General features: G+C 31.6%; 1 long non-coding RNA gene across 1 annotated transcript in view; it reads right to left on the reverse strand.

The window, feature by feature from the left end:
• Positions 1–1,987: 1,987 nt before the first annotated feature.
• LOC124540187 overlaps positions 1,988–23,918 on the reverse strand; it is a 48,842-nt gene continuing 26,911 nt past the window's right edge. The window contains exon 2 of the long non-coding RNA XR_006967127.1: positions 1,988–2,079. This is a non-coding gene — a long non-coding RNA (uncharacterized LOC124540187). The remainder of the gene's footprint in view (positions 2,080–23,918) is intronic.

Genomic DNA, 23,918 nt, shown 5'->3' on the forward strand with positions numbered 1-23,918 from the left:
TTGTCTGGATTTCTTTGGTAGATCTATTTATCCTGTACTGTTTGTTTATGATTTACTCATTGATAAGAATAACTGTAAAATTGTCTGTTTGTATTGAACTTGTTGTCGCTTGCGACTTTATTTGCATTTGAGGTAGTAGTCGTTTCGTGTTTGGCATAAAAAAGCGAATGTCAAGCTTGGTTCATACTTGATATCATCAATTAATCAATTCATTGTTTGGTCGTGAAATACCTACAGACAGACAGACAAAGTTACTTTTTTTTAGTATAAATATAGATATCTTAATATTTATTGGTAGTACTACTAAATAATATTAATGCTTAATCTGATAAAACATATTTTATCCTGATGACTAGTATACATCTATTTATTCACGAAAGCGAGCCTCTCCACGTTAAATATTATAACCATGCATTAGTGTGTGCACATGCTTACAATCCTAGTGTGTATGAAATAACTTTAAATATAGATTAGATTTGTTAAGTTTATTGAAAGGGGCGTGTCTTTTGAGTGAAAACATCTATAAATAACGTGTAGTGATATATCAGCTATTCCGCATGAAGATCAAACGTAACGCCATTATACTAGTCGCTCAAGACGATTAACAACTCACAAGCTCCCGTAAAATGGGTTGGTACTATCTATAAGACGAGAAAAAACACTGTTACACTGACAAATATTTATTCTCAGATGTTTGAACTGTCCTTACCTTTCTATATAACAATTATAGCTTGATAATAATGTTCCCCTTGAATCAATAATCATTAAAAAAACAGTCGATGGTGCACAATTAAAAAATCATTCAACGCTGGCGCACATATTACACGACAGAGCAAGAGAGATAGATAGAGAGGTATTTACGTTATTTATCATGTCGAAAAAAAAGTAAATTGTATTACGTATATTCAAGTAACAAAAAAATTATATATGTTTAAATAAGTAATAAATGAAATAGTCGAATATTTTACATCTTAAAACTCTATCCATTTGTCAAATAACCCCATAATCAATTCTTCAACCATTGATAAATCACTTGTAAAGAACAAACATAACAGATCGAAATGTCACATTAACGGTCATTGTCGGTGCGCGTGCGCATGTCATCGATCACGTTCCATCGATCAATTATTTAGCATGATTGATAATAGTGTCGGTTGTTTGTAAAAAAAGAGGTTTGTGGTACGATAGATCAATAATTTAATATAAAAATCTAATTAAACATTTTTAATCATATTTATGTATGTATAAATATTTTTTAAAAAATAACAATTTTTTAAGTATATTATTAATAGTGTGTATAAAATGGAACATGCAAAAAGCAATCGTCATTAATTATTTTTTTTTAAATAAAAACGAGAGTGTCACCTGCCTATTATCAATCATAATTTAATTAAACTCATTTTAATCCTATGTATTTACAGTTAATAAACTTTAAAATATTTTTGGGTCAATGACTTTATTATATAAGGATTCTTGAAGCTCCACCTTTACTTTAAAAAAAGTAAACATAAAGTGTGTCATTTTAAGATATTTACTTTAACAAAACAAATGTTTAACAAAAAAACGATTACACTCACAGGTATTTACTAAACTCATTTCGATGTAAATTTAATTTAAAATAACTGTGTTCGCAACTTTGTGAGCGTTTGCTTTATCAAAAATGTTATTGTTTTATCCTAAGTTACTATATTACATCAGCTGTCTTTCCTTAAAAGTCCCATGAAAATCGATCCGGCCGTTCCAGAGATTGATTTATTTTGTCTTTCCATTTTCGATGTGTTCTTTTTTGAAGATTATGTTAATGCTTAGGTAATCTACATTTTTTTTTAATCTTTTATAATTAAGCCGTTTCCTAAATAAAAAATGTTTTTATTCTTTTGTTTCTTACTGTAAATACTAATGTATGTATTTTAATGTGATATAAATAAACTCACCAATGATAAGAAACGTCGCAGTAGCTAGGAAGTGAGATCTGAACTCCATTTTGATCACAATATTATAACACTTTTAGTTTTATATGAACACTAATATCTTGTAACAACACTTTTGATTATGGTCAGTCGTCCATGGTGTTTTGATCTGTAACAAAGGAAATTATGATAAGTATAAAAGTAAAAAAAAAGTAAAGTAACAGCCTGTAAATTTCCCACTGGGGGATAAGGCCTCCTCTTCCATTAAAGAGAGGGTTTGGAACATATTCCACCACGCTGTTCCCATGCGGGTTGGTGGTATGCACATGTGGTCAGCTCACGGTGTTTTCCTTCACCGCCCATACAAGATGAATTATAAACAAAAATTAAGCACATATATATAGTGGTGCTTGCCTGGATTTGTACCCGCAATCATCGGTTAAGATGCACGCGAGACCATCTCGGCTCAGATAAGTATAACTCGGTAACAAACACCTGAATAACACTGTGGTTTATAAATCGGATGTGATGAAAAGTTGCAGGTGAACCATGATATGATATTGTTGTCAGGTTTTAACTCAAGTTAAACTCAATTATTTAGGAAATATACACTATCAGTGCAAATGTTCGATTTGCAGGTCAATGACCTCTTATCTTCTAAATATATTCTAACCAATCTGTTTCAACCAAAAAAAGGGCCAGTGCAGGTACAACCCGAGTAAGCACCTTATGTGCTTAATTTATGTATGTTATACTTCTCGTGCCCGTCGATGATGGAAAACATGGTGAGGTAACCTGCATGTTGTGGATTAAGCCTCAAATCCTCTCCTCAAAAACGAGAGGAGGCCTTTTACTTTATTTCATTCAAAGAGTTATATGATCTCATGTATGTACAGTTACAGTCATTATTCGATGATTCTCATAAGCCTGTCTGCAAACTTATACGACTCGAGTCCAAACCACGGAAGTGTTAACGATACTTCCAAACTATCGGCTATTACAGATAATTTCCTGTCAAAAATAACCAATTATAATAATTGGCTTGGACTCAAAACCTTAAAATCCCCTTACGAGTAATTGGTATTTTTTTTATAATGTTTTATCATATATTGTCACAGCCCGTTACAACCACACGTACCATTGAAAATCAGCGTCAGCATCAGCTGAATGGACAACCTTTTAGGACACGTTAAGTATCATTGTAAAGTAAAGTAAAGAAACAGCCTGTAAATTTCCCACTGCTGGGCTAATGGCCTCCTCTCTCATTAAGGAGAGGGTTTGGAACATGTTCCACCACGCTGTTCCAATGCGGGTCGGTGGAGTGCACATGTGGCAGAATTTCAATGAAATTAGACACATGCAGGTTTCCTCACGATGTTTTCCTTCACCGCCGAGCACGAGATGAATTATAAACACAAATTAAGCACATATATATAGTAGTGCTTGCCTGGGCTTGAACCCGAAATCATCGGTTAAGATGCACGTGTTCTAACCACTGGGTCACCTAGGCTCGTCTAAGTATCATTGTGTTATTTTGTATTAATAGTATTGTAGTTAGTAAGTGGTTATAGTTGGTTAATATGTTTTTATTTTTGTTGTTTTTCTTTCTTTTTTTTTGTTTTAATTTTCTTATACTTCTTAGTCTTACATCGTGTGTGTTTATTTTGTAATGTGTCCTAATAAACATTTCTTTAAAGTTACATATTCACAGAATTATTGTTCGTATTTATTAAATTAAACTTTCAAGCAATGAGTTTGTATAAGTTATCTAATTACAAAACGAAAGCCTAGTTTTCTCCTAAACTCCGATCGCATTCAAAACACAGCGGTAAGCCCCATGCGGGTTACGAGTGAGTGCGTCACTTTCTCTCTTGATTTAAACAACGTACGTTACAGTTTTTCCAGGACGACTTCTCACATTCCAATTAGATCAGTCGTGATGTGATTTGCATTTGTGACGTCACCGACACAGCTTGGGTTTAAACGGCATTCTTGAATTCGAATAGTTTACAAACTAGACAGTCAACTATTTTGTATAATTAATAAGCCTATTACGAGGAATAAAAAGGCGAGCTGTTTCCTCGAAATCCGGACTATAACTCTTGACAACACTTCTTAGGAGCGTTCCCTTAGTCTTCAAAAACTCGTTGAACGCAAGCCAAGGGATGGCTGATATTTGTAGGTTCCACTTACTAACTTTAAAGCATAGTACACTAAGTGTACAAGTTACCATTGAAAATCAGTGTTGGGTTCTTGGAACCTAAATTGGAAGCTGAATGGTACACCAATTTGACACACGTTAACTATCATGGTTTTGTTGTTTTTTTGTAGATTAAGTAATATGTTCTTCATATTTGTTTTTTTTTATAATTGTGCCGTGTCCTAGATAATCCTTTCTTTCCTTCCAACGAAACATTATCCGAAACATTATCCTACATACATTATTTGTTTCACCTCAAAATAACAAATCATTGTAGGCATAAAGTATAAAAAAATAGCCTATTACCTTCTTTGGGATACCACCTTGCCTCTTACCAAATTCTAGTTCGATGGCTAAGCCGTAAAAATGCACTATAAACTCATGTGCAATTTTCGCATTTACATTATAAGTATATAGATTATTCATTGCTAGCAACCCTGATACATCTGAACTTCCATTTACAAGCACCACACTACACTTGCAAACCTAATGATGTCTTACTCAATAAGGATTCAAAAAAAGAACACGATAACATGAGCTTCATTCGTCATTCGTTCAGTAATCCAATTACGGTAATAGCATTTTATAGGTGGTCTAGAAGCAGTCGTAAGTTGTTGATTGGCTGGAATGTATCGCAGAATAAGATTATGTCGTAAAGCAATCGATGCGAACGTTAATATATTACATATATTTAAATAGTTCGCGTCGATCACTATTTATCAACTAGCTGTGCCCCCGACCTTGTACGCGTTCGAATTTAACAAAAAAAATATATTGCAGCCTAATTTACTCCTTATTATATCAGTTATCTGCCAGTGAAGTCCCGACGACGACCAAAATCGGTCCAGACGTTCCAGAGATTAGCCGGAACAAACAGACAGACTGATAGACCGAAAAAAAATTTAAAAAATGTTATTTTGGTATATGTACCTTGTATATATACATTTGCATGAAGTAAAAAGTATTACAAACAGACACTCCAATTTTATTATATGCTTAGATAAGTTAAAAAATGGATTTTGTGAACTTATATGGTAAGTTTCATATGCTTCTATACACTAGCTCACTCACCATATAATTCAGGAGCACAGGAATTCAAATACAAAGTCACAAAGTAGCGGCCTGTAAATTTCTTACGTCTGGACTAAGGGCTCCTCTCTTTTGAGATTTGGTGCTAAATCCACCACGGTCATCCTATATTGATTGATGGACAGAATATTATCAAAATTAGACTCATACTAGCTTTCATCGCCAAACTCGAGGTGATGAAAATTTAGTGGTCCTCGACTGGATCTGATCCTGCAACCATCGGTTAAGTTGCCCATGTAACCACTGGGCAATCTCTTCTTATAGACAAAGGAGAATGTCAATTATTCTTTCTAACCACTTTCACTTTCTAGTCTTATATTTCAAAATCTTATTTGTGTTATTTTAAAACAAGTAACAATTGTCTTTCAAACAATAAAAAATAGGCTAAAATAAACCAATACAAAAAAGTCAATAAGACGTACTAAAAATATACAAAAATTAATTTCACATCCTCTTTAAATTTTAAGACAATTCACTTCAAAAAATCAAGTAACAAAAACAAATTTGTGTTCTATTTTTGACGGTACAATAATCATACTTTAAGAGATGACAATTTTTGTTCTTACTACTTATTAAATCAGCTATCTGCTAGTGAAAGTCCCGTCCAAATCGATCTAACCGTTCCAGAGATTAGCCAGAACAAATAGACAAAAATTGTAAAAAAAGAAATTGTTTTGGTATATGTACCGTGTATGCATTTTGGGGTTATTTTAATATTACAACTCTATTTTTTGTTATACGTATAGATGAATTGACTACTACAGACTATAAAGGCTAAAGGCTATAGACTACTATTCTATATATTGCTGATTTCGTCTGTCGGTAGCAATGATGACATGTCATTAAATCTTCACGACGAGACGTAATGCGTATTGTACGGTTGGCAGAATAATGACCTTTATGGTAAGTTAGTTAGTTTTTAAATTACATTGGATGTACATGTTTATTTGTTGGTTTTGTAAGATCGTATTAAAAAAAGACATAAATAATTATTCGAATGAAATTGTAAGGGCGTATTTAACAACGTTATCACAGCATTGTACACCTTATATACTTTATATTACGGTCGAAAATGCCTTATCCCTGTTTTGAATGTATCTGTTTAAAGTTGTCATTGATAATTAGTTCTTCAGAAAACGAAACCGGAATGAAGATTAACATTACGGAATGTATCGTTATTTCGTCCGAAATGAAATAATAAGTAATAATTATTTATATTTTGTAATTTGAAATAATGAGCATTTATTTTGGAAGACGAGGACCTTAATGGTACGACCGGTAGCAGTTATTTACGGACAAGATACAGATTTTAATTTCAAATAAATGCAAGGATAGTTAATGTTTTCTTTGATTATATAATTTTTTTTAAAAAAAACGTTAATTTTTTACTTTTAAATTTGGCAGTATTTTTTTATTGTATGTATAAGTCTTATTATTCATTAAAAGAGTGCTATTTAGAAAAAAAAAACAGCTTGGAGTCAGGCTCGGGTTCCATCACATGACATTGATTGGTATAAAGAACAGCATTGTAAATCTGTTTATTTGAAAAGAGCAATTATGCGAGTTTCTTGCCCTTTCTTCTCGCCAGAGGCTGCTTTCCGAAACGGTGGTAGTATTTAATTATCTACGATTCAAAAACGCTTCATTCACTCTAAATAAATAAATGCTTATATATTAAATAAAGATTTTTTGACTTTATCTTTCAATATTTTTGAAATAAGAAAATGGCCAGCGACTCAGGCCTACGGCAAATTATCCAAAGGATTACTGTAGCAAAAAAAAAGTCTAGTTAATTTTATTGCTAGCACCAGTTATATTAGTACGTATTTCTCCGAGCCTAAGTGAAGTAACTACAGCTACATGTTTATGAGTTATGAGGGCATTTAAGACATCATAAAACGCATATATTATAAATATTTATAACACATGTAATTTAAAATAATGTAGGTTTATTCCTGTTGAGAATTTCAAAATCGGTAGGAAGGTATCTGATGAATCCTAAATCATCACAATTGTTAGTACCTTCTGCATCATTAATTAAATCAATTTTTTTAATAAATATGGTTCCATTGAGAAAGGTAATACCTACAAATTATTTGTTTAGTACATACATTTTTCTATATATCCAAATACTAAATAATATTTTATCAAAGTTACAACCATGTAAAAGTAACATTATAACAATAGCAGAAAATAAAATTAAAGTGTTTCCATAAAACATTCACACGACAAAGTCGTTACAACTACGTGAAATTCTTTCATTAAGGAATGTTTGTATGAAAAAATGATGCAAAAAATATAAAAGCGTTTCAGACACAAAGTAACATAACGCTGCCAAAATAAATAAACACGATAAAGTTTAGAAGTACACATATTCAGCATACCGACTTTCCGAGTCGCATAATTTTAAAAGCTGGTACTTGGACAGTAACGCATCCCTAAGTCTGAAAGATGAGAGCCAAGGGTGCTTGGTTCAATGAATATTCATTGAAACACTTCAACTTTAGCTTTTTGAATCGTCCGTTACTTATAGGTATGGAAGAGTACTTTTCATCTGAAAAAAATCTTCTAAAATAGGTGCTGGCAAAAAGTTATAGTAACTACCACATCGCAAAACACGTGAATTGAATAATTGCGGTTGTCTTTTTGTAAGGTAAGGAAAAGAAATTCTGTATGTCTCAGCTTCAATTCAGCTACGTGCCTTAACCGCAAGTGGAGATGCTGTAGCTCAACAGGGGAAAGAAACAGCTGTTACTTCATTTTCAATTTTGGTTCAGTCTAATTTGGTCACAGTTTTATAATACAGGTTGATTGGGCTACTTGATGGTAAGTCTTCACCACTATATATAGACACGGGCAGTGCGAAATCATCAACAAAAATCGTCAATGTAACTCCAACCTTGGTACCTAAGATGGGTCCCTTGAGCCTGTAGTTACACTGACTCACTCACCCTTGAAGCCAGAACAACAATACTAAGTATTGTCGAGCTCATGACAACCTCCGCCCCCGCCGTGAGAACAATTTTACCTATTTGATCATTTTTATGAAATTGTTTAAAACTCTAAGGCTCTGTCAAAAAAAGTTAAATCTGGAATTATATTTTTTCAGAAGGGCTTAACTAGCATTAAATTATTTTTATTAGTAATTAGTAAAATATCAAATGACGAAATCAAAGTGACATATTTGTTAACACATAACAAGCATTTTTATAGCCGTCGTGAAAAGGTCGCGGTTAAAACTTACAGTTAAGTTGGCATGTCATAAACGATTTGAAAAGACTCGTCATTAGGGAATCATAAACGCATAAGCGTTAAGTGCGTCGTAATATACGCATGTAAGGGCAATTTCATAATGTCGTTACGACAGATCAAAAAGTTATTTCGAAGTTTCATCATATTTTTTTTTCGAACAATCCAACGCATCCAACGAGTTGCATTTGAGTGTTTAATTTAGAGGCAAATTGTGACTAAGAGTCGAGATGGCCCAGTGATTAGAATGCGTGCACCTTAATCGATTATTACGGGTTCAAACCCAGGCAGCACCACTGAATATTCATATGCTTAATTTGTGTTCATAATCCATCTTGTGATCGTCGGTGAAGGAAAACGTCGTGAGGAAACCAGCATGTGTCTAATTTCATCGAAATTCTGCCACATATGTATTCCACCAAGCCGCATTTGACCAGCCTAGTAGAATATGTTCCAAACTTTCTCCTCAAAGGGAGAGAAGGCCTTAGCCCAGCAGTGGGAAATTGACAGGCTGTTGATGTTTGTTGTGACTAAAACCTTTGTAGCAAAAGAGATTCAATTACATCACAGCTGCAAGAGCTTTAATTTAGTTTGAAAATGGAATTCTTATCTTGTAGACCAATCAAAAATAACCAATAGAGAAAGCCGTGTACCAATTTACTGAACAAAACGATTAATTTCTCTAATTTGTTGTACAATTTCTCAAACACGTAAGGGGAACCGATTTGTAACAAACTATAAATTCTGATCAAAATATAGTTATTATCTGGCACTAGCTGTATCGCGCGGTTCCACTCGCGTTAATCGTTACTGTTAAAACGCCATAGGCCAAAGTTATTATTTAATAATCTATCAATGAATGGGCTATCTAATGCAAAAATATTTGTATCACATTGGTTTGATAGAGTTAGTGGACTCACGAAATTTTGATCATATTTTTTTTATAGGAGATTTTTCTTGCTAACATTGACTGTGTTAAAAAGATTAAATTATCATCGTGAATAGATAAAAGTTACGTAACTGAAAGGTCATATCTTTACATAAATATATTCTGAATCATTCTTCATAATGAATAGGGAAAAAAAGCATTTTTTGTTGAATAAGCAAATGCAATTGTGATCATGGCCTTAAGTGCAAAATAATGATGTTTACAAAATGTGTGTCGGTGGACCAGGGTAACATGGTTCGTAAGGAGGCCGTGCGAATAATATCTTTACCCGAATGCCCTGTAACGGAAACCTATTTTGTACTTTGTAAGCTGAATTTAATTCCTCAATAATACTTTATTATTCCGGCAACATTTTGTACTTATACTGTACAATATATTTAAATATCAATATATTTAATCTTGCTTAATTTAAATTTATATATACTAAATATGTATTTTCTGAATTTATTTCAAATCTCAAATTTATATAAAACAGATGATAATTCCCATTTTAAGGAGATTAATATTGAAATAAATTCAGAAAAGAGAGTTTGCTAACAGTACCGAAAAAGGCAAATTGCCTATCATTGTCCCACTACTGGGCTAAGGTTACGTCTTCTTTACATTTTCAAACCCCTGGGTCATCACAGTGATAGCACTATATCTATTTTAAAAGGTAACAAGTAATATCACCAACGCTTAAAAAACACATTATTATTATGTTTATTTAAAATAAAAACTTTTTTAAAAGTACCCCTCATCTTTTATGGCTTCACTGTAATAGGAGGGTTAACTTTTTTTTCAGAGGATCAGGATTGCGATTCAACGGGGAAATGCTGCTAGCATTTGTACGTCAACTTTTTTTTAATTTTATTTATGACCTTGATGTAAATAATCTTTACTTAAAAACATTAGTCTATTTCATAGCAGATTAAAATAAAAATTAATAAGTAACAATTTAAAAATTAATAAATTAGTCTGCCGCAACTATTTTTTAGTTTTACGCCATAACATTTATTTTAGTACGGATGATAAAGTACCTTTGTTCATCTCTCATTATACCTGTATTTTCTGTGTTTTCAATTGACAGTTCGTTAAAAAATGGCGTCTCGGATTGTAGTGAAACTACTACCGAACATTAGTGTAAGTTAAAAGTGTGTTTGAGTAACTTATTAAAAATTTTTATAAATATATGTTGCAAATATTAGAAATAAGAAGGGATATACACGTCGGGAATTTTAACAGAAAAAATGTAAATGTATGTATTCTTCTTTATTTTTTTTATTTTCTATGTATGTTAAGCAAAGAATAAAAAATATATTATTATTATTTTTAAATATTACAAATTCCTTTTTGATACATTATTTGCTATTTCCACAAAATAAATTTTGGTGCTAAGGTAAGCACGGCTTCGGCTTAAGTGAAGGATATAATTATTAATTAAATAAATCCAAAATTACAATGATTGCTCGCGAAAAAAAGAAAAAAAAACAAGAAAAAAAATTGATACAACTGTAAAATAAAAAAAAGTGTGTAGTACCAGGCTAACAGATGTAACGAAGAGTTAGCGGAATCACGTAGCCAAAGTCTTTCTTCATAGTGTAACTAATTGCTTAATACGTTAAGTACCGTCGTTTATTTGTACGGTGTAATTGTTTTTGAAATTAAATAATAATCTGCATATTTTATTCTGTTTTTTTTATAATCCACGTTTAGTAAGCTTAGTTAAATTAAATCATCTTTCTATCATAATTGATTAGACAATCATTAAAATGAGCAATAGCTTTACAAGTATATATGTATAAGTCTTTGATAAAAGATGACTTTACTGACGATATAATTAAATCATCAGTTTTGTCTTTCAGACGAAATTACTGCGAACGCGACTAGTTGATACTACGATTACAAGCATTCCACAGAACAAAGAATTATTAATTTAATAGGATTTACGTTATTTATATATGTGTAGAGAATAATATTTGTGTTTGTTTGCATAATGGAATATCACTCTCGATCTCATCAGATCATCTCGATGACAGCAAATTTTACGCAATTACCAAATCACATACGTACAAAATTAAAAAATGAGTATAATCAATTATATCTAGGTTGAAATATACTACGTGACATCATGACTTGTTGGGCTACACTGATGATAACTCTAAATCAAAATTCCCATTAAACATTATGTGCTCATTGTATTAAATCAAGGTCAGATTCTTCCCCTAAAAAGCTGTAATGAGTATTGCTATGGTTAGAAGCCAGTGCCGGCGAGAGCTTGTGTAAACACAGATATACATATATACTCCTGCCCCGGTTATGCGCGGGTGCAATGCTGATACTAAATATACTACTGAAAATTTATTGTTTACTATATTATACATATATATTAAACGGACAAAAACATTCCTCTCGAATCACTATCTATTTAAAAAAACCGCATCAAAATTCGTTGCGTAATTTTAAAGATCTAAGCATAAATAGTTTCAGACAGCAGTAAGCGACTTTGTTTTATACTATACTAGCGAACTGCCCGGCTTCGCACGGATGCAATTATATGACATCACATTAGAAACTTCTAAAATTATCAGTGTCTTTTTTACTAAATTGTCCATGTATTATATATAAGATATATAAGTAATATATAAAAACCTTCTCGAATCACTCTATCTATTAAAAAAAGAATTAAAATCCGTTGCGTAGTTTTAAAGATTTAAGCCTACATGGGGATATGGGCAAAGGGAAAGCGACTTTGTTTTATACTATGTAGTGATAATGATAATGATGATTATCTACTAAGGCGCATTAGCTATGTAAGGACCCTTAATAAAATTGGCCCATTTGGCCGTCCTCTTTCAAATCATAGTTTTTTTTTATTATTTCAAACAATCGAATGAATTGGTTCAGAAATAAATGTAATATATCTTCGGTAATTGAACAATATGATATAAAACGTAGCTGCACTGCCCCGAATTCAATTCGATTCTATTGTTTTCACTGCAGCCCAGTAACCTCAATGATACACAATCGGACTTTCATACGAGTCTGTTGTTTACGCGAAATTGGAAATGTTCAATTGTTATCTGAAACATTTTAATCGTCCATTATATATTTCCAAATGATTGCCTCTTTAGTCTAGTGGCTACATATAAGGGTAAGGGTGCAAATTTTTATATCTTAGGTTCAAGCAAAAAAATTTGGGATTTTCTGTGAAAATAATCTCAATAACGGATAGATGGAAATGGATGTTGGTACCTTGTCACTCCCTTTCCTCGGATAGCACGTAAAACCCTTTAACACCTGAAGTCTTTTCGGTCTTTTCCCATGAACTAGTAGAACTGTCCCCCGGAATAAGAATGGAACACAATAAAGATTGCAACTGTGTTTGCGCACACACAAGTATGGCTGGTCATCTTCGAGAAAGGCTACTTTTGTACATGTGAAAGTACATGCCAATTGAAAAGGTCTTTCAATCTTCAAATATATATGCGGGTAAAAAATATAAGAGAAAATATATAAAAGCCTGCAAAATAAGTATTAATTTAATCATTTGATACCTCGTTGGACAATACCTACAAAACATATGAATTTATGAGTCATTATTTTCTGACGAATTGACTAGACACGCAGACATAAAGACGTAATAAAACCTTTTTTTTCTTTAGTAATATATGAAAAAACAAGATTACAAAAAAAACGGATGAAACAGTAAATATAAAAGTGTATGGTTTGAAATAATAACTACATGCATCTCTTAATGGTTCATCTCGGAAGAATTAGTATTTGGATCCGGCGTTAACGCATTACAATAGAACAGTACAAGTTTATAATATATGTAAAAATAAATTTTTGTTAGTCAATTTCATTGATATATTTATTTCACTTCTACAGTTTTGATGAATGGACTTTAGGCAAGATAAGCTCAAGCCAAATATTTGTTATTCAATTGAAAAAACCTTACAGGAAGTCTTATATTACTTATAAATAAGTCACTATTGTTATAATAATTATATTAATTGTGTAGGAGGAAATATATGCTATCCATTAAATGTGGGTCGTGAAATAAATAGCGCCGATCATTATAATAAAGCAAGCACTGTTACTATACAAAAATTACCAGTTTTATTATAAAAAAAAATTATAATGAATCAATCATTAATTTTTTATTAAAAGCAAATTCTTTAAGTTAAATTATTACTTGTTTAGTAGAATTAGGACCAATTATTGTTAAACTTGACCTTATCAACCTCAAATGACCTCAAAACTGACCTACATTCGAACATCGCTACGAGGAAATCATAAACGCAAGGAGGTCGAAACATACAGCCTTGAGCTTGAAAGGCCATGACCTGGCGGTAAGGAAAGTAAGATCGGATATTTATTACTTTCTTGTAGTTTATGATTGCCTGGTACATGGAATGCTTGATTTAAAATGTCGCCCTGGTTTAATTTTTAATATTTTTAGATGTTATTTTTTTGTATTAGAAACATTTCATTCTTATTTAATTTTCATTTTAGGATTTTTGTAATAACTTAAAAAAAGAAATGTAGAAATAATAATTTAATGGAATAAAAAAAATAATAATAATTTGGTTTGAAGATCTGCTTGCTACCCTAAACAATAATATATTATTTTATTCAGAGAAATAAATTTTTGGGGGTCCTGACTACAAATATCGACTACATACACGAATATAAAAAGTCGTACAGCGTCGTGGGCGTATCAATGAAAACATTTCAAATATGATTGACACAAGCTTTCAAAAGATCTTTCGCTCATAGCACCGAAAACCATTTAACCAATTCATAAATCAGCACACCTCAAATCGACATTATTTACTAACGAGTAACTACGTTAATCTCATGTCCATCTTGACACACATATCTTAATGTAAGTAAAAACTCATTGAACTCGACACATGGCAAAAAATCCATTCAGACACGTGCTGATTATAATCAAAATAATAACATTTGAAAGGAATTTGTGATTTATTCGCTTGTAATTGAGTCGGTTTTCGTGTGTGCCTTGTGGCGTCAGCGGCGCGCTGAACCGTTAGCAGTCAGATTTAATATATTATTAGGTTAGTGTTTGACAAATTGACCGACAATCATAGTTTTTGCGGTATACTTTTTCTACGATGATATAATACAATTTTTGTATAGGTACGTTATATTCTCTAATTTATTGAAAATGCTTTGTGATTCTAAATTCTATTTAAACCAATTTTCCTTATCTAATTTTATTTTTATATAATACGATTCACTAATTTAATAGGTTTAATCCATTCTTTTATGTTTTTTTTATAAACAATTCTATATTCAAAACTTTCGAACACAGCCTAAAATCAAGCAAAATTAGTCATGATTATGAAAGTTTACATATAAAGATTTTCCTTTTAAAATAAAACAGTATTTTTTAAAATTATAATAACTATTTGTACTATATAATTGGAATACATTGAAACTATAATAATATTTTAAATATTTAGTAAACATTATTATTATAGTAACAACGTAGAACGCTCAAATGGTACACGTAAAAAAACACATAAAAAACGGCGCGTTTTTAATTAATCAATCAGATTTGCTTTACGCTTTGCTATTTTAAGCATTTAATTAGGTCTAATTTTTACGCTTTTTAGATTTCCGGCTGGGGAACAGAAACATACTACCGATCAATGAATTTGTGATTTTTTTAGTTTTTACTCTGATACAGCTTAAAAAAGATATCTTTTGTGCTTTTGGTGTATTTCACTGGTTTTATGTTATTTAAATACCATTTAATTAACATAACATTGACAGTCATTAAATTTCCCACTGCTGGGCCCCTAAGCCCTCCTCTCCCTTAGCACATGAATATTCAGTGGTGCTTACCAGGGTTTGAACTCGCAATCATCTGTTAAGATGCACGCGTTCTATCCACGGTTCCATCTCGGCTCACCATTTAAATACAATGTACTAATTTGTACTAATATCATTAATACAAAAGTAACTCTTTCTTGGTAAAACCACTGAACTTAATTGGGTGTCAAGAAAGATTTACTCTTTTATACTCAGCTTCCAATTCCTAAAACTCGTTCGAACCCGCGGGCGACAAATAGTTTATAAAAAGTAAATCAAATTAAGTGTAACAAAATGATTTACAGCTGGTACGAAGACCTATTCCTGCTATGAAATCTGTCTCATCTCGTTGTCAGAATCGTAGTGTTGGATATAATTAATTAGTTAATTATATATTTATTTGATTGTCTCAGCGAGATGAAAAATATCAGCTGCAAGTTAGAACTCTGGAACTAGTAGCCTGGACGATGTCTTTTATGGTACACAAAACATCCTTTTCACAGTTAGGAAAAGTTTTATGAGTTGAATTAGATAGTTCATCAGTTCTATGTTGTCTTGGGTCTGGATGTTTGTAGTATCGTTGTTACTTCTGATTTACCATAACACGAGTGTTTTAGCTACTTACATTGTGATCAGAGTAATGCATGATGTTATCCAATGTTTATATGTTTATTCTTATTTATTATAAACTAGTACCCGACCATAGCTTCGTCCGCTGAAGGAAGGGTGACTTTGTCAGATAAAAAAATCCTAAGACCTTTTCTTTATAAATATAAAGGATAAAGAAAACGTATCCTCGGGATAAAGAAGTTGTCTTATGATCGGTGTATGCATTTTTTTTAATTATTTATTAAAAACAAACAAACACAAAAACAAAGTCCATTTATAATAACATAGATAAGAGATATTTCTGAAACTAAAATCTGAGACAAAATTTGTAATTAGCTTTCATAAGTAATGGCTGTAGTTTCAAATTATGATACCGTATCGAATTTTGCTAATCGTTAATAGAGCGTTTAATAACTTGCTTTATGAATTGTATTACGAATTGATAAACACTAATTAACATTTTAAATCTATAAATAGTTATCGGAACGAACTCTAGTTAATTTTAATTAAATGATCAAAACCACTGGCGCATACAACGGTTACAGTTAGCGAGTCGGAACACCGTTGGTAATGTAACGGATTCATAAGCCACAGATGCTGTGTCGGGAAATCAATAGGATGAAAGGAGATGAGAGTATAATAATCGAATATTTTATCATCACATCGTCATCGTCAAAGTCATAACACAGTATAAAACAAAGTCGCTTACCGCTGTCTGTTCCTTTGTACGCTTAGATCTTTAAAATTATTAGGATTTTGATGCTATTTTTTTAATAGATAGAGTGATTCAAGAGGAAGGTTTTTGTATATAATAAATGAAAAATAAAGTGAAGAAACGCTGAAAGTTTTAGAAGTTTTCAATGTGATGTCATAATTAATAAACAAATTCTGTTGTTTATTTAGTATTAGTATTGCATACGTGCGAAGGTCGTTAGTGGAAAATAAACCTTTTTCTACACGGTACGTGAAATCTATGATTTTGTGTCTATATATGTGTGTGATTCAAAACGCCTGTTGAATAATTAGTGAATGTGTATATAACCTTAAATTAAATTTTTTCTAAAAATACGAATTGTAAAGCATCTGGTTTATAAATCGGTTCATGAAACCGATAGAGCAACAAGTCTGCGAGCTTAATGAAGCCTCACATATTAAATGTTGTCGCTTGAATTAAATCGTCCGGTAAATAAGCGATGTAGCGCTTGATCGTTGAAAGGAATTGATCAACATTAATCCAATGATAAAATTATGAAACATTAATGGTTCTCTTAAATAAAAAGCTGAGATGGCCCAGTGGTTAGAACACATACCTCTTAACCGATGATTGCGGGTTCAAACCCAGGCAAGCACCACTATATATATGTGCTTAATTTATGTTTAAAATTCATCTCGTACTCAGCGGTAAAGGAAAACATCGTGAGGAAACCTGTATGTGTCTAATTTAATTGAAATTCTGCCACATGTGCATTCAACTAACCCGCATTGGAACAGCGTGGTGGAATATGTTCCAAACCCTTAGTTAATGGGAGAGGAGGTCTTAGACCAGCAGTGGGAAATTTACAGCCTGTTACTTTACTTACTTTTTAATGGGTCTCATTATGACACAGACTTTAAATATACATTTTTTTGTAGTTTAGCTGTAACATAGAACCGAGATATTATATTTTTAGATCGGGATGTTATAACATTGATATGATATACAGTTATAAGTGTTTGATAATTTTATTAAATGATACACTGAATATGTATATAATTTAAGAGATAAATGAAATAAATCTATATTAGGTGCCCGTAATCACTTGTGGTACTTCAAAGTTCTTTTTTTGGGCAGTTGGTTAATCCTTGCTTTTTTTAGAAGTGTAAAAGAGAGTAAGCGTTACATATTCCTAATTATTATGGTTAGAGAGAGTTAGTTATATATAAAGAAATAGGAGACAAACGAAATGTATGATATACATTTCTACGGACATGTTGCCTTTGGTGTATTTATGTTTAATTTTTATTTTTACTTTTGCCAGACAGAATAAAATAATTTAAATAGATGATGAGTTCTTTGTCGGTATTTATTAATATTCACACAATTATATAACCATTAATAATGTTTATTAGTGTAAATAACACTAACAAACATTATTTAGTAATAAGTCTTTAAAGGCGTTTTGTTTTGTTTAATTAAATTCTTGGTGAGTGAGTGTAAAATTCCTTTAGAAGCAGCTGTTATAAATGTTGCTCCATTTAAATAGTAAGATGACCGATAAGTTGTTGTATGTCTGTTTATAAATCTAAACTTGAATCTGAAACAGGCACGTTCTTATCGCAGATTAATTCTAGATTGAAAGTCGTGTAAATGTAGAAAACAAGATTGCTTGGTAATTTTACTGATAAGGAATTGTAGAAAAAATAGTTTAAAATATATAATTTTGTTTTTAATGTTGATTTTTTCTATGAATTGTGTATTAATGCAACTTTTATGGTAATGCGATTATGACAGGATCGTGTCACGTCGGCAAATTTCAAAGAAAGCCACTTTGTATATTATACGAAATGGAATGGATTTATGTCATTTTCGAAGAATCAACATTTATTCTTTAAACAGTTACAAAACCCGCATTATATATAAAACAAAATTAAATCACAAACTATCAAGTCTTCAAAAATAAATAAAACATTATTACCTAGCATAAAACAAAGTCGCTTACTATAATCTGTTCCTATGTATGCTTAGATCTTTAAAATGACACAACGGATTTGGATGCGGTTTTTTTCAATAGATAGATTGATTCGAAAGGTTTATATGTATAAAACATGCACAATATAATAGGGGAACACTGATAATTATAGACTTTTTAAAGTGATGTCGTAAATAAACACATTATTTGCTCTTAAGACTTAGTAACAACATTCATGAATAAAAAAAATATAAATTACACTATATGACTCCAACGATAGTTTGATGACAAAATTCAATAACTTTGATCACCATTTAAGTATTTGGGATAAACTCATCAATAATCTGACGCAGTTTTATAGACAGCATCAGATATACTAACTTAAAATACACGAGATGCAGATTTAAGGATTTTTACATACGCTTCGAATTAACCGTTCGTTATCAAGATAAAGCTTATCTCGATTAAATAAATTTAAAAGCATTTTAAGTATTTTAAAGCTTAATTAAAACTGTTTAAGCACCTTTTAAAATATTCTTGCGTGTATTTTTATGTTTTCTTTTATAACCATTTAAGAAAACATTTATTTTTTTTAAATATTTTACACTAATTATTAAACGGACTTTCTCTGCGAAATTGCTAATTAAAAGCACAAGTTTCACCTCCTTAATGGTTATTTAATGCAAAAAAGTGATTCGAATGTTTTGTTTTTATAATATTTTTATTTTCGGTGACCCCTTTGTCTAGCATAATAACTATCTAGTACGCTTCCCCTAATAAAAACTGTTTGTATTGAAAAAAGTGTACACTATTAAATGGTAAGCTTTCTCAATCTTAATTAGACATTAACATTTGTATGAAATATTAACTTTTTTTATGTTAAGGTTGGCGGACGAGCATATGGGCCACCTGATGGTAAGTGGTCACCATCACCCATAGACTATGACGCTGTAAGAAATATTAACTATTCCTTACATCGTCAATGTGCCACCAACCTTGGGAACTAAGATGTTATGTCCCTTGTGCCTGTAGTTACACTGGCTCACTCGCCCTTCAAACCGGAACACAACAATACTGAGTACTTTTATTTGGCGGTAGAATAACTGAAGAGTGGGTGGTACCTACACAGACGCTTGCACAAAACCCTACCACCAAGTAAACAACTACACTTTATATCGTCAGTGGTATGACCTTTAAAATAAACAATTTATGTAAAAACGGAACGCGGAAGGTTTATCGTTCAGATCAGAGCTTGCACAAAGCATAGTCAATATATAAAAATCAAATCAAAATATACTTTATTCAAGTACGCTTTTACAAGCACTTTTATCATTTATCATAGTGAAGCTACCACCGGTTCAGAATGTAGATTCTACCGAGAAGAACCGGCAAGATAATTATATAAATACAATTATAAATGCCTAAGTCAACGAGTATTAATTCCACGCTTTTTTCTCGCCTGTATAATCATGTATTGAATAATATACCTTCTTTACTAATGCATTTGTTACAAATGATTTAAATTTATTAAACGGCACAGTTAAAAATATCTATTATATATACTGAAAAAGTAGTCTAAATCTATATAGCATTCGATATTTGCTTTTTCATGAAACGATTGACATACTATTTGGCGTGAAATTAATTTACTCAGAGGTTAAAAATACACGAATTCAAGTTTAGGGTGAGATTACAGTCTGAATACAATTAGACAGGCCTAATCGCACGGCTATTTCACGGATCAAAAAATTGAATTTCTGCTGTCACTCAAGCGCGTCTAATAAATTTGATAAAGTTAGCGTTAGGTGCTGGTACTATTACGCGCGATAGCTTGCTAATTTCCTATTCCATGAATTTATTAATTTCAGTAGTTTTTATGATATATAATTAGCAAAAGTCCTAGCTTCCCACGGACATAATAACGATCTATACACAAATTTAGATTGAAGAATAATCAAGAATATCTTGTTTTTTCCTGCTTCAATGAAATCCATGTTTTCTCTGATTTATCTAAGGCATTTGACTACGTTGGTAAATATATTCTGATAATTCGATTAAGCTACTATATGAGAGCTCATGAAATCTTGTTTTGATTTTTTTTTCTGGATCTATAGTATTTGTTGGTGTTCCACAAGGTTCGATTTTGGTTCCTTTTTTATATTAAGGATATGCATTGAGAAAATGTGACTGAAATTAAGTATCGCTTCCACATTTCTGGTTTAAATACAACACCTACCTAAACTTTGCGGTACAACACGGTCATTGTTGGAACGATGTACCGTTTTTACCCCCAGCGAGACGGCAACATCTAGATAACTCGATAACTCGAATAATAATGGCTTTATTAAACATTAATTCGAAATGAATAGGTCGTAAAAATAGAGTGAAATAGCTACCTACTTAAATAAATTTCATAATACGGACCGTGATAATTTGATAGACATTTTTAATTCGAATTATTCGATTTAAATAAATGACTTGTATTGTTATGTTACACTAGTAATTAACGTATTAAGTTACTATGTAACATAATTATTTTTTCAATGAGATTATTAATAATTGTAGTATAAGATTGTAGTATTTTTATTTTCGTAAGGCCATTAATGAAATGACAATTTATTTTAATGAAGTTTGAAAGTAAAGTAGTAAAGTAACAGCCTGTAAATTACTCACTGCTTAGGCCTCCTCTTCCATTAAGGAGAGGGTTTGGAAGATATTGCACCACGCTGTTCCAATGCGGGTTGGTAGAATGCACATGTGGCAGAATTTAAATGAAATTAGAGACATGTAGGTTTCCTCACGATGTTTTCCTTCAACGCCGAGCACGAGATGAATTATAAACACAAATTAAGAACATATATAATATAGTGGTGCTTACCTGGGTTTAAACCCGAAATCTTCGATTAAGATGCACGCGTTCTAACCACTGGGCCATCTCAGCTTGTGGGCAAGGAAGGAAGTTAATTTTAATAATATTGAGGGCCCAATAAAATTACCTAATTTTTATATGGTCTTATGGATTTATTACATTAAACAGGAATCCAGTAACTTTGTTCATCAAAGACATCGGCAATGTCAAAATGAATACAGTCACTGTACTATCAACCATAAAATTATAATTTATATCCTGGGACCCCGTAATTAAATGAGCTTAGTCACCCGTCATATCTCAAATAAATTTCACCTTTAAATCATAGCTATACGAGGTAATATCGTTTGCCAATAAAATAGCAGATCATGAAAAACGATATACATGTAACACACGCATTAGTTGATTTTAATGTTGACGCTATCACGTCGGCTTATGAATACGAGCACGTATATCTATCCTTGTCTCTCATTTAACAAACTGTTTACATACCGCGCAGTCCTTTCGTTTATCGGATTCTGTGGGTGGTCAATAATGAGAATGTAATGGGATTACTGTTGTGTAGAATTAAATACAGTAACTGGTTGATATAATTCCTGAACGATCGCTTTTCCGCATTCTCTGCGAATAAATAATTTCTCTGCTATCCACACGTACGGAAATGAACTTATTCTAAGTTACGTGTCTATTAACCTTTTCATACAGAATCTTGAATAATTAGTACAAATTTTATAATTTTTTTAAACAATACTTACTTGGTATATTTGTTTAAAATAGCGCTAACGCTAAAACCTTTTGCAAATTGTCTAAAATTTAACTATTTTTTTACACAAACACACTCAAAATCTAGCTATATATAAATGCATGCGTGATTTTTGACACACAGAGAGTTTCGACTTTAGTTAAAAAGTGAATGTCGATTTTGATCACAATTTTTTTCTTAGAAGTGTGATGCAGTTGTGTATTGTTTTGTAGTATATGACGTCATCATACGATAAGCATTGCTATCCTACAAATACTGGAAAGAGTATTTAGATTATATATTTGTACTTTCTCAACTCCAACTGAGTTCTCTTTTTCAACATTTAAAATACAGTTATGATAGTAAAAAAAATATATATATCTATGTATCCTGCCAAAAAGTATTAATTCCACGCTTTTTTATCATCTGTCGTTGTACTGAATAATATGCCTTCTTTACCAATATATTTTTTTAAGTTAAAATTAAGTAAAACGTTCGAAATTAAAAAAAAAACGTAAATGTATTAAGCATTACTAATAAATACATAACTGTTCGTGTTAGCCAATCAGTAGGTTACAGTAAGTTAGCTTAAGATGTCTTTATAACTTGATCTGTGTATCGTGTTCAAGATTGTGGTAATCACGTGTAATGAACCTCGATGAGACTTCATTTCGCGATGTAATTTATCAAAACGCAGCTTATTGGTACAACCGTTATTTTTAACTTATTATACACTTTGCGATTTTTTATGCGATTATAATAATTATTAGGCATAGACTAGCTAGTATGACCGAATCATTAGTGAAATTATATTACTTTAAGATTCCTTTTTTAAATTTTAAAAGCTTTGACTTCGATTATGTGGAGTATTTACTCCAATTCTCTCTGATACAGTTGAATGTGTGTGTGTGTGTGCGTGTGTGCGTGTGTGTGTGTGTGTGTGTGTGTGCGTGTGTGTGTGTGTGTGTGTTAGTGTGCGTGTGTGTGTGTGTGCACAAGTAAGAATAGATTTGCATTTGTGTTTGAGCACACACATAATAAAATCCCGAACAGTAGCCAAGTCTCTCTTAGAGAGAGACGCCGCCGGACAATTGTGTATCACTTAGTATGAGCTGAGATATATAATAAAAATACAATAAACCTTATTCGCGTAAAGCCTCCGGGCTTTACAAGCACTTTACCAATTAAAAACATTCAGTGTTAAGCTACCGGTATTGAATTATGGATTTACCGAGAAGAACCGGCTATAAAATCAGCTGTTAATCTTTACTGACATAAAAAGGAGGTTATTAAATTCGTTTGTGTGTGTGTGTATATGTGTGTGTCGTTCATATATAGATGATTTGAAAATTGAGACGAAAATAAGGTCTTTAAGAAATGCTACCTTCATATATAGATGATGTTTTAGAACTTTTATAATAATAAAATTCATCGCGAAATGGTACCGTTTAGTGTGAAGATCTGATGGTGAGTTTTCGAGGAGACCGGAACTCTGTAATAAATGCCAGCAACTCAACCGCGAATGCGCTTTATTATTACTTAATGATATTGAATTCGAATATTTTCAAATTTCTTTTATTAATTTAGTACAAATGAATCTATAGAAGTGATATCTTATAAAATAAATATCAATATATTTCTGTGTATAAAAACTTTGTCTTTAGTTTTTTTTATTAATCGTCAGAGATAAAATATATTATGAAAAATGCTTTAGCCTGAATGTGGTATACCCGTACCTTAAAATATCATTCAATTTTATTTTTATTTTTAATTAATATTTTTGTATGAGAACTTCAATGAACGTCAATTCGG

Source organism: Vanessa cardui, chromosome 24 (genome assembly GCF_905220365.1).
Source record: "Vanessa cardui chromosome 24, ilVanCard2.1, whole genome shotgun sequence".
Classification (NCBI taxonomy): Eukaryota; Metazoa; Arthropoda; class Insecta; order Lepidoptera; family Nymphalidae; genus Vanessa; species Vanessa cardui.